Source organism: Ranitomeya variabilis, chromosome 3, assembly GCF_051348905.1.
Source record: "Ranitomeya variabilis isolate aRanVar5 chromosome 3, aRanVar5.hap1, whole genome shotgun sequence".
Lineage (NCBI taxonomy): Eukaryota > Metazoa > Chordata > Amphibia > Anura > Dendrobatidae > Ranitomeya > Ranitomeya variabilis.
Window position 1 is genome coordinate 215,609,225 of NC_135234.1, and position 12,030 is coordinate 215,621,254.

At 45.7% G+C, this 12,030-nt stretch overlaps 1 long non-coding RNA gene across 1 annotated transcript; it reads right to left on the reverse strand.

Moving 5' to 3' along the window:
* Nucleotides 1-249: 249 nt before the first annotated feature.
* Nucleotides 250-8,159, reverse strand: LOC143815670 (uncharacterized). Its single transcript, XR_013223775.1, has 2 exons — nt 7,975-8,159; nt 250-1,182 (listed from the first exon to the last, which is right to left on the reverse strand). It is a non-coding gene; the product is annotated as an uncharacterized LOC143815670 (long non-coding RNA).
* Between the last annotated feature and the right edge of the window lie 3,871 nt (nt 8,160-12,030).

Sequence of the window (12,030 nt, forward strand, 5' to 3'; positions counted from 1 at the left end):
TGGGGATGTTGAAATCAGGACATCACATACCAAGCCCACACAAACCATCATAAGGCATTTGCACAACATTTGGCTATGAGCCAGACATCCAGCTACAGGTGTTTTATTGCCACCATTTTGTTTATGCTTAGATAGTACTGTGTTATGGAAATATTAGGGTTGGATAAATATATCCCTGTGTGTGCTGTGGCCGCTCCCAATTAGACTGAGTATTTTGAGCGCTCATCAAGAATGGACTGTACACAACTGTGACAGAACAACATTCCATCAATACTGATTCTTTATTGTACATACATAGTTTTATATTTTCACATAGAAAGGAGTGGTTAGGGGTTGTCAGGGGTGGTTAGTTAATTACCATATTGTCTAGCTCCTCTGTCATTGGTTATCTAAACATATATGGAATATTGTGATTAATGCTCATATGACTGCTGATTAAGCTGAGACATCTGATCAGCAGTCATCAGACATCTGACATTATTCCGCTTTTAGGGATGGAAAACCCCATATGATCTGTCTGGTTTATATTAGTTCATGTCAGCCATTTTATGATCTGTCTAGGTTATATTAGTTTGTGTCAGCCATTTTAAACCATTGATTATAATGTATATATTAGCTGTGAGCATATAAGTATATATATTTGATTATAGAGGAGTATACATGCAAGTGAGATCTACATGATATATATATTTCTATCACAAGCCCCCCTTAGATATCACTTGCCCTAATCCTAGCCTCCTGTCCCAAAGCGCTGCAACTCTTTTGTGCTGTTGGCGAACTGACACAAGCCTAACGCCTGTGCCCCACTCCATACAGACTTTTCGCAAATGGGCGGTCAGGAGATCTGTCCCTAACGGGGGTTCGTTGCAATCAGTCTCTTAGTCAATAGCATGTGTAGTGAGCGATGTGTAGTCTTTATCAGGTAGGTCATCTGTTCGGTCAGGCAGGGCATCCACGACATCATTCTGGCTTGGGTGTCATCTTCTGGTAGGGGAGCTTTCTTGCCATGCGATGAGTGGATCCAAGCGAGTCTTCCCTCCAGTTTCACAGAGTTTGGTGTCATCAGCAGCACTTGAGCAGGACCATCAAATCTGGGATCGAGTGGTGTTCTCCTTACAAGCTTTTTCACCAACACCCAGTCTCCTGGCTTCTAGGAGTGCATACCGGACACTGAATCTGGATCTGGCAATGAAGAAAAAAACTCGAGAATGGATGTTAGCAAGTTTCTTGGTGATTTCAATTACATAAGCAGACAAAGTATCATATTGCATAATCAGCTGCTAAGGGAAAGGATACCCCTAACCTGGGACTAGACACAAACAAAATTTCATATGGTGACAGCTTTTCTGGGCCTCTGGGAGTGTGCCTGAACACTGAGTAGTGTGATTGGGAGTGTGTAGGCCTAAGTCTGACCCTACTGCTGACTAGATCTCTCATGTGAGGTTTGCTGTGAATGCAGGTCCCTGGTCACTCTCTATCACTTCTGGGACCCCATAGCTGCATATCTCGTCTCTGAGAGTAGCTTCTTTGCAGTAGTCTTTGCTGACTGGTTCCTCACTGGGAAAGCTTCTGGCCATCCTGAGAACACGTCCGCGACCACAAGGGCATATTCGAATCCTCCACTTGGCGGCATCTGGATGTGGTCTATCTGGATCCTCTGGAAGGGGGTACAGTGGTCTGGCAAGTTGATGTGTGGGAACTTTCTTCATTCTTCCAGGGTTGCATTTGCCACAGGTTAGACAGCTGTTTATGAACTTGGCTGTTAGGGTGGAGATTTCTGGAGCGAACCAGTAAGCACCAATCGGATCATTCATCTGTGTCTTTAATCTGTGTGTGGGCCCATGTGCCCACTGGACCACCATAGGGTACATGCTTCGGGGTAAACAGGGTTTGTAGTCCATTTAGTATACCCTTCCTTCTTCATGTGTTGCTCACTTCTGCACCCAGCATTCCTTCTTGTCCTTTGGGGCTTGCTCTTGCAACTTTTTTGAGCAGATCCCAGGATGTCATCTTGTCAGGTTTCCTGTCTTCAGCCGTCCTGTAGTAGCCGTCCGGCTCTACGACCTCTTCCACTTGTCCATATTGTCTTCCCTTGACTGTTTCTTTGGCTGCCATATCCGCCATGTTGTTGCCTCGTGCCCCTACTGTGTTCAGTTTTCCATGCGCTTTGACTTTTAGCATTGTCACCACTTTTGGAAGTTGAAGTGTGTTCAGCAGGTCCTTAATGGCTCCATTGATGCTTCACGGTTGTTCCGCTTGCTGTGAGGAAGTCCCTTGCAGCCCAGATGGGTCCGAAGTCATGTGCTATGCCATGCAAGTACCTTGAATCGGTAAACATTTTCTCAGTCTTGTCTTCTGCCATCTGGTAGGCCTTCATCAGCGCTATCAGTTCTGCTTCCTGGGCTGACAGACTGGGCGGCAGACTTCTGGACCACAGGATCTCTTGATTGCTGGTCGCTGCACCTCCCTTGTGGAATCTTTTTTCATCATCTGCAAATCTGGAGCCATCCACATAGAGGATCAACTCTGGGTTGGTCAGTGGCTCTTCTGCCACCTTGGGTAGTCCTGCTGTTTCCTGTTGCATGATGCTGAAGCAATCATGGTCATCCGTCCGGAGCAAATTCAGATCCCTGCAGAAGGTATCATGCAGATTTTGATCAGACTTTTTATCTGAGGATCCGTATCTGTATCCCCCCTTGGGAGTGGGAGTAGAGTGGGCGGATTGAGGACTGTGCATCTGGAGATGGTGACATTGTTGGGCAGGAGTAGAGAGCACTGAAGGCGAAGATGCCTGGGGGTGGAGAGATGTTTTAGCTGGGTTTGGTTGAGGATTGCTGAGATGTCATGCAGAGCCAGGATTTCCAATGGTTTTTCCACTGATGTCAGTAGTCCTGTCCAGGAGGGCGTGTGCTGCAACTGCTGCCTTCATGCGGGAGGAAGAGGCTTCCCTTGCAACTGGATCCAGGCAAGCTGAAAAGTAGTCCGAAAGTCTCTGCTTTCCCCCCTGAAGCTGTGTCAGGACTCCAGTAGCAAGGCCTTCTTTTCTCATCAAGTAGAGACGGAATGGCTTCTCGTAGTCAGATGGGCCTAGTGCTGGTGCTGAGACTACTGTGCCTTTTAACTTATTGAACGAGCTGAAGACTGCATCAGTCAGGAGGAACGGGGCCAAGGAAGACCTGTAGGACCATCTTCTCCACTGTGGTCTTCCGGTCATCTGTCAGGTGTTTCGCCTGGCGAGCAATACAGTGTCTCTGGAATGTAACTTGCTTCAGACACCACTGGACTTCGTTCTTTGAGATCTTGCAGTGCTGCTCCGCCAGGTAGAGTAGGAGATACAAGGAATGGGCTTTACACATGTCAAAGTCAATTGCACAAAGGAGTAGATTGTCCATGTATTGTAGCAGGGTTACTTCTGCTTGTTCTGTGACTCAGTTGGTGAGAACTGTGGACATTGCTTTGGTGAACTGTGAAGGGCTGTTCTGGGCCCACTGTGGCATCACTGTCCATGTGTGGTGTCCCCCCTGGTGCATTAAGGCAAACAGGAACTGGTCTTCCGGATGAGGGGGAACACTGAAGAAAACATTAGCCAGGTTGTTCACTGTGAACACTTTTGCTGTGGCAGGCACATTTGAGAGCAGAGTGTGCGGATTCGGCATAATTGCAGTTTCAAACACTGTGGCGTCATTCACAGCTCTCAGGTTATATACCATTCTGAACTTGGCTGGCGCTCCTTTTACAGTCTTTTTCTTGACGGGGAAAAGCGGGGTATTGCAAGGCGATTTGCGAGGAACAATGATTCCTATTTCCAGGTAGACCTTCAGTTGGTCAGAGGCAGCTTGACTCTAGGCCTGGCCTGGGCCTTACGAGGGTACGGGGTACATGGCTTGAGTGACACCCGTACTGGGGCAACTTGAGGTTTTCTCACGTGCTGGGGTCCCTTAGACCATAGACTTTCTGGTACTACGTCCAGTACCTCCTTGAGTAGGCCTCATTGGTTGCTTAATGTTCTTGTAGGGCCGCCAGCATGACTCTTCTTGGGTCAGGGATGAAGAAAGTGTCACTGTCCCATCTTCGTGGAACACTGTGGTTGCCTTCAGCTTCTGCAGTAGGTTCGCTCCCAGCAGGTTGAGTGGAAGTTCCTTGACACCACAAACTGGGACAGGATAGAGTGTCCTGGCTGAGTGCACACGCTCAGTGGCTTTGTAAGCTGAGAAGGTCTGACTTGACCATCAATGCCCATGCGAGACACAGAGAATTCTGATAGGCAGGTGGGATCAGCGAGTTCCACAGGTGTCATCACACTTCTGGCTGCACCACTTTGGATCTGACAACGCCATCCATTTTAAGGGTAATTTGAGGTACTGGTCTTGCAGATGAAGTTTTACATGTCAGGAGCGTAGTGTCTTGCAGACCTGGCTTGCTTGCCTCTGTCCTATGGACGGGGTACTTCACTGCTTTCTGCACTTCCTCCTTGACCTGTTTCTCTGGACCAACTCTTGGATTGCATGGGTCCAGTCTCTTCGGGGGCGTGAGTGCTTTGCACTGGTTCTGGAAATGGCCAAACTTGCCACAGATGTAACACTTGACACTTTTTCTGTCTTTGTAGGGTGGTTGGGCTTCCAGGTCAGTGGTCACCATGAGAGGGGCTGTCTTCTGCACCCCTGGTTGGGACTCAATCCCTTTGGCTACTGTGGACAACATGATGGGTACTGCAGCGGCAGCGGGGTCCGGCCTGCTGATTGAAGCTGCGGTGGTAAGACGGGGCCTGCAGGTGCATTTGTGGCGAGGCCCGGGGGTGCCATGAGACCGGCGGCTGCATCCAACCCAAGGTCTTGGGGCATTACAGGGGCTGCGGCTGCATCTGCCGTCACTTCTTACCCCTGGTCTGACATAGCTTCTCCCCTTTGCTATCCTTATTGAGGTCGGTGTCTCCTCTCTGGAGTCTGCAGCGGCTCTTCCTGTGTGTTGATCGGCACTTTGCAGCGTCTTCACCTCTGGCTCCCCTTCTGGTGTTCTCAGCAGCACGGCACCCTTTTCCTTCTTTGCGCTCTTTGTGGTGCTATAATGGCGGCAGTTTTGGTGACAATCGGCAATAAACAGTCTCCTAGGCGCACATAAAACATTTTTTTTCTGGGTCAGTCCACTGCTATTGACCTGTTCTCAGGCCTAGCCACTATCAGTGGTTTCCTGATTGGCTGTCTCAGTCCATGCCCAAAGGCCTGTGTATCTGGTCATGAATGGTGAAGCCCAAGTCTTGGAATACTTGCATTACTCTGCAATGAAACTTCTTTACAGACTCTGTCTTATCTTGGCTCATGTCATGGCTTCTCCTGCCAATCTGCCTTTGGCCCACTCTCTGAGTTGTTCAATTAGCTGTGGCCCTGACTCCCAAGCGTGTACGTCTGATTCTGCTGGAAGTTTGAATTGTTCCTTCATGATTGGCCAGAGTGCATCACCTGCTTCTATTTTCATTCATGGCCCAGAGATCATTCCAGCTGGCTGCATATGTTCACTGCTTCTGCTACATTCTTCGGTAAAATGGCATGGGATGCATCCCTGGGTCTGGAAGATTGTCACCTGACTTGAAGTGCAGTGCACATAGTGTAATGGTGGTGCCTCTATCTGCCCTTGCATTCTTGGTGCCTGTGGGTTTCTTTTCTAGTACTAGACAGCATGTATGATGTTCCCTCTTCATCTTCATCAGAAGAATAGTTGTGACAGCTTGTACTGGGGTCATACACTGACTGATTTTGAACTTAGAAGTTGCTTTTTTATGTGAGGATGTCTCCCCCCTTGCTGAAGCTATGATGGATTAGGATTATAGTTTCATGTTGGTGTGAATGTGGATGTAGGCAGCTCTGACCGGTGCTGAAGCTGTACATTATCAATACATGGTGATATCAAAGTTCATGTAAAACCTTAAGGGTTACAATATTGTTGACTGTGAAATGAGGTAACGGAGGATCTGTCAGTGAGCTCGTTCTGATATCACTCCTCCCCCCTCTGCACCCAGGGCTGAGCTGACTGCTGCCTGATATGTCTGGGGCTGCCCACTGTAGGGGGGGCTTTCACCTTCTTTCCCCGATATCACAAATGGCAATGGCTAGACTGTGCCAGGGACATGGAAAGGGAACCTTATGCTGTAAGCACCATATTGTTTGAATTGGGCGTTGGCCCAGCCGGCAACACGGAGGAAAAAAAGAGGAAGAAGAAGGAGGAGGGGTTGAGGAGTGAGACAAAGGAATAGAGAGAGAGGAGAGAGGAGAAAGGTGGAGAGAGAGGAGTGGTGAAGAGAGGAGAGAGAGAGAGAAGAAAGGTGTGGTGGGGGAGTGGATAAGGAGGGAGGAGAAGATGGAGGGTGGAGGGAGGAGAAAATGGGAGGTGTGGAAGAAAGAGAGGGAGGAGAAGAGAGGAGTGGAGAAAGAGGGGAAGAGAGAGAAGAGAAAAAAAAAAATGTGGAGGAAGAGGAAAGGAGAGAGAGAGAGAGAGAGAGAGAGAGAGAGAGAGAGAGTGCGGAGAGAAAAGACTGACAGAGGAAAAAGAGGATAGATTAGAACAACAAGAATAATAGAGAGGAGCAATTATGCCTTCTCCCTGTAGGGAGAGACGGGGCGCACCACATACTGTGCAAAAATAACTACCTACACCATGGATTCTGCTAAAAGCAGACTGCGCAGATTCTCCTGTCTCATACCCACAAAAATCACTTCCTGGTTTGCTCACATAATTTTCTGTACCACCTAAACGATGTAAGCTCTGCTGCCACTTCATACCATGTATTAGTATTCAGCAATCTAACATCAGCTAACTTCCCTTATTTTCCTTTCTACGTCATGCCACTCTGCAGCTTGAAGTCTGCCATTCTAATGAATTTCACGTACTTTATACCTTCCAAAAATCTTCACATACTTAACACCTTCGTATTCTGTCACTATCTACTGACTGTTTTCTCATCAGGAAGTAAAAAGACTTTCCTGTTGCTCGGCCACTTTGTTCCCCATGGCAAAAGCAAAAAATGAAAATGAAAAACACATAAAAATGAAAAAAGAAAACAGTACTAAAAAAAACTTCTAAAAATGAGTATATAAAACACTAAGTAAAACTCAAAACGATAAGAAAAACCGTCAAAAACTTAGTTCACAACCAAAAACTCAAAACTTTGATACAAGAGTAAAAAAAACTTTTTTCAAAAATAAATAAATAAAAAATAAAAAGGTAAAGAGATTGAAGATTGAGGAAAACTTAATTAAAAAACTTTAAAATGCCGCAAAAAGAAAGACCCTTTAAGAGAGTAAAAAAAATTAAAAATGAAAACGGCTTTTCTCTTTTTTTTTTTTTTTTTCCTTTAGAATCTCTTTAGGTCACATCAAAAAATGATAGATACAACTTAAATTTCACTTCTTCACAAAAAAACTACACATAGCCAGCATTGCAAAAGAAAAAGAAAAAAACAGATATGACAGTGTGATTTACAATGCATATCTCCGCTTCAGCTGAAAAAAGAGGAAGTTTAAGAGAACTATTTCTGCTTCTTAAAGCGGCAATAGTACATGACACAAACAGACAGATAGACAATCCGAGAGATGCCCTTTTAAATTCTGTGACACATGCAGGTTGCGCTGGGAACAGACTACTGCCAATCGCACTGGCACGCATATGCCGGGTTCTACCACCCTCCGCTCCGGTCGTCCTGACTGGCCGCCGGCTACGGGAATCTGCAGTAGCCCCTCTAAGTTATCACTACCCGTGCCTGGAACATGGGACTACCTGTCCCGAGACCTCCTGCCTCTCCTATGCACGGGAATCCTGCAATAACTTATCGAGCGATTTGGCCTCCTGCGGTCTGTTTCTCAGCAACCACAAACAAAAGTCACTTTTTCTTCCTCTCTCGGATTTTACACAAAACATATACACGGTCCACAGCAGACACCTCCCAGGGTGGATTCGTGGCTACGGATTTTTTTTTTACACTACCTGGGAATTTGTGACCACATCTGACTGGCAAGAGGCATAGACAAGGACTGGGCACAGGGGACTTTCAGGTAAGATGATAACATTTTCTTACCTTACTTATGGAGCTGCGCAGTCTCCTGCCCCTGTGCCAGGCCACGCTACAACTTCCGTATCTCCAGTCAGAAGGATCCCGTGCTTTCATCCGTGCCTCGCTGTTGGGCGCCATTATGTTATGGAAATATTAGGGTTGGATAAATATATCCCTGTGTGTGCTGTGGCCGCTCCCAATTAGACTGAGTATTTTGAGCGCTCATCAAGAATGGACTGTACACAACTGTGACAGAACAACATTCCATCAATACTGATTCTTTATTGTACATACATAGTTTTATATTTTCACATAGAAAGGAGTGGTTAGGGGTTGTCAGGGGTGGTTAGTTAATTACCATATTGTCTAGCTCCTCTGTCATTGGTTATCTAAACATATATGGAATATTGTGATTAATGCTCATATGACTGCTGATTAAGCTGAGACATCTGATCAGCAGTCATCAGACATCTGACATTATTCCGCTTTTAGGGATGGAAAACCCCATATGATCTGTCTGGTTTATATTAGTTCATGTCAGCCATTTTATGATCTGTCTAGGTTATATTAGTTTGTGTCAGCCATTTTAAACCATTGATTATAATGTATATATTAGCTGTGAGCATATAAGTATATATATTTGATTATAGAGGAGTATACATGCAAGTGAGATCTACATGATATATATATTTCTATCACAACTGTACCCATCTACATACTGCACAAATACAGTACTAGGTTACAACCATAGCATAACAAATCTGTACGTATAATACTACAGTGTTGTCTAAATAAACCTGCTATACAATTAATGGCATTGTATGCCTTCGACATGAAAACAATGATTACTACATGGTTTAGTGCTTACACTTAATTAATACAATTGTGCTAAGTATCAGTCTCCAATCTTCATTTCTCAATTCATTTCAGATCCCCTGAAATACAATTTTGCAGCATGATCCAAGTTTCACAATTTCTATTTCAGCGCTGAGATCTTATCTCTCGAGATCTTGATCCCGAGATCACGATCTGCGCATGCGCCGCCCCCGGTGTCGGCCATATTTCCAGAGACCACCGCACATGGAACCGTGGAAGTGCCGGGGCTCTGGCCTGTCGCAAAATGTCGGCAGAGCCCCGGGCAGCGCCGGACACCCATTCAGCACCGCTGGGCACCGGAAACACCCGCAGCCAGAAACCGCCGGACACCATGTATGTCACTTGCGCAGGCGCAGTTCGTGGCCTTGCCTTATGGGATTCAGGGACAGAGGCCGGAAGTCCCAACTGGTGATTATTATATAGGAAAAGGGTTTTCAAATGAAGCTGCATTATCATCAGCCATCAGCCAGGATCTAAGTACAGATACCGTGAGCTACTGGATGCATGGAGAATGTGGAGACAGATGAATAGGAAGGACCAGATTATGATTAACATTTACAAGGAAGGAACAGGGAAGAGCTAAGTTAGTGAGTTGAGGTAATAGGTCTGTCTAAAGAGACGTGTTTTTAAAGCACAGTTAAAAAGATGGGGGGTTAGATATTAGTCTTATGGTTTGGGGTAGTGCCTTCCAGAACATTCCTCAGCGACGCAGGTCACACTTAGCACAGCGATGCAACTTAAAAGAAAATAAGAAAAATCCAACAAGGCAATCAGTTCTGATGAAGGTCCAATGTTAGGACCGAAACGTTAACAACTGTTTGGATTGCCTTTAAACAATTCATTTCATTCCACTGCATTTTAAGTGCTGAGTCTCTTACTTGCTTATCTACGGGCTGGAAACCTACTTGAGCACCTCGTGATCACCGGGAGTACCATATATCTCTACAAAGTGCATACCAGAACACTGTAGCAGCATTAGAGAAGTCTTGGAGATGGAAGTGTGAGGTTCGAATTATGGACCATTATAATCTTAGATCAGTTGATGTGATTTTCTCCTTATCTGTAGCCTATTTTCTCTTCTCTGTCTGTAGATACTGATTTCCTCTAACCTAGAAATCTGTGTACAATCACATTTATCTCCCGCTGATTTCTCAAAGGTCCCATTCACAGGTTCTGGCGATTCCTGCACTGGAACAGCCAGTACTGATGAGATCCGTGGTCTGTGTCTATGTGCTATCCATATATATGTATGTGACATCTGTGTTACATCCTTGTGTCTGTGTGCTATCAGTGTGACATGTATGGAATGAAACGCAAAAGGTTCACAGGCTATTAATATCAGCTCACAGACGTTTGCTTAGTCTTTACTGGTTATTATAGGGGAGACCCCTCAAAAAATGATATAGGGTTCCCCTATATTTACTAACCAGCAAAGGCTAAACAGACAGCTGAAGGCTAATATTAATAGCCTAGGAAGGGGACATGGATATTGGCTCCCTCCCAGACTAGGAACATCAGCCCTCAGCTGCCCCAGAAATGGCACATCCATTAGATGCGCCAATTGTTTTTGGCCTCTAACATCAAGCCCAGGGGTTAGTAATAGAGAGACCTGTATACCTTTCCACCTATAATCCATTAAGGCCCATGTCCCATGATGATCCGGATGGTTTGGTGAGTGATGACATCGGTGATGCAACCTCTTTCCACGCCAGGTGGAACACACTGAGCTGAGCGTGAGAACGCGGCTGCGTGTGACTGGAAGTGATGACCTTAAGGTTACCGCTGGTCACAGGCCTGCAGCACAATATAAAAAGTAAAGCAAACGGTGGAAGGACCGTTAGTTATTGTACAATAGAATACAGCAATTCAGTTATGATTCTATATTTCTAATCACACGCTATTGTTCTATTTTTCCAAATAAAAAAAATATTGTCGTCAGTGAAGTTTTAGTGAGGTCCTGATACCTTAACCTGTTGTGCATCACTGTCACTCTCGGTCCTGTTACCTCCATCTCTCTGTTACTCTATAGGCAATACGAGCTGTAATACATGCTCTAACTGAGTCCTATGATATCACACTGTTAGGCCATGAGTCACTGATCGATGAGTCACATTGTACACCTGTTATGCTGGCCACCTTCATCCTTTGAAGCACAGCATCAGTCCACTGTGTACCGTACATCCACACTGGAAGTCACAGCTAACACGAACGTCCTTCTTTAACGGGCTGGTAGTCTCTCTCGGCTCCAACTCCTCAGCTCAGATCTCTGAGCTCTTGTCTACGTTTTTCAGCTCTGGTCACTCGCCCCCAATTCTGATACCTCGCTTCTTCTCTCTGTTTGGGTCCCGGTCTGGTCACTTGTTTCCCCAGATTTTATGACATATACATAATAGAAATGATAATATAAAACGCACAAAAAGTTCTTCTATACTGTCTTTGTAGTGGGGGGCAGCACAATCCATGTCATCATGCTGACTGACGTCACTTCCAGCAGTGTGCTGGCCAGAAGTATCCTGCAGCGTGCCAGAGTCTGGAATGGAGCAGAGATCTGGAGGCTCCGTGCTCCGCCACAGTTGTTAGCAGTATCGCAACAACTGTACTGGCCCATGTGGTAATTGCCAGATTTGCCTGATGCCCAGTTCCACCCTGCCTGTCACCATTACTCACAGAAACCTTCACTATTCTGTTTGAGCTGAAGAACAATCTTACTTCCACTGGAACATAAATGTATAGAGTACAGTCAAGTGACATTGTTTATATCAGGATACTCAAACAAAAAAGGAAGCACTCTGTAGTGCCATAGCATGCAAATATGAAAATATGAAAATTGAATTGCATTACTGCATTAGAAATATGAAAAATTCAGAAAGCTTATGGAGCGCCCGCTAGGACCGTGGGGTACTCGGAACCGGGACGGTTCTTAAAGGGGAAGTGACAGTGGCAGCGGCTACCCGGTCTATGACCCTCAGTGTCCAATTGAAGGGGAAATAAAGTGTATTGGGAAATAAAGTCTAAAGTTCATGATGCCACCTGTGGTATTCGGCAATAAAGGTGTTAGCCGACGCTGCTTAATGAGACCGCTGGGGCTGATAGTGATGCAGCAGAGTTGGTAT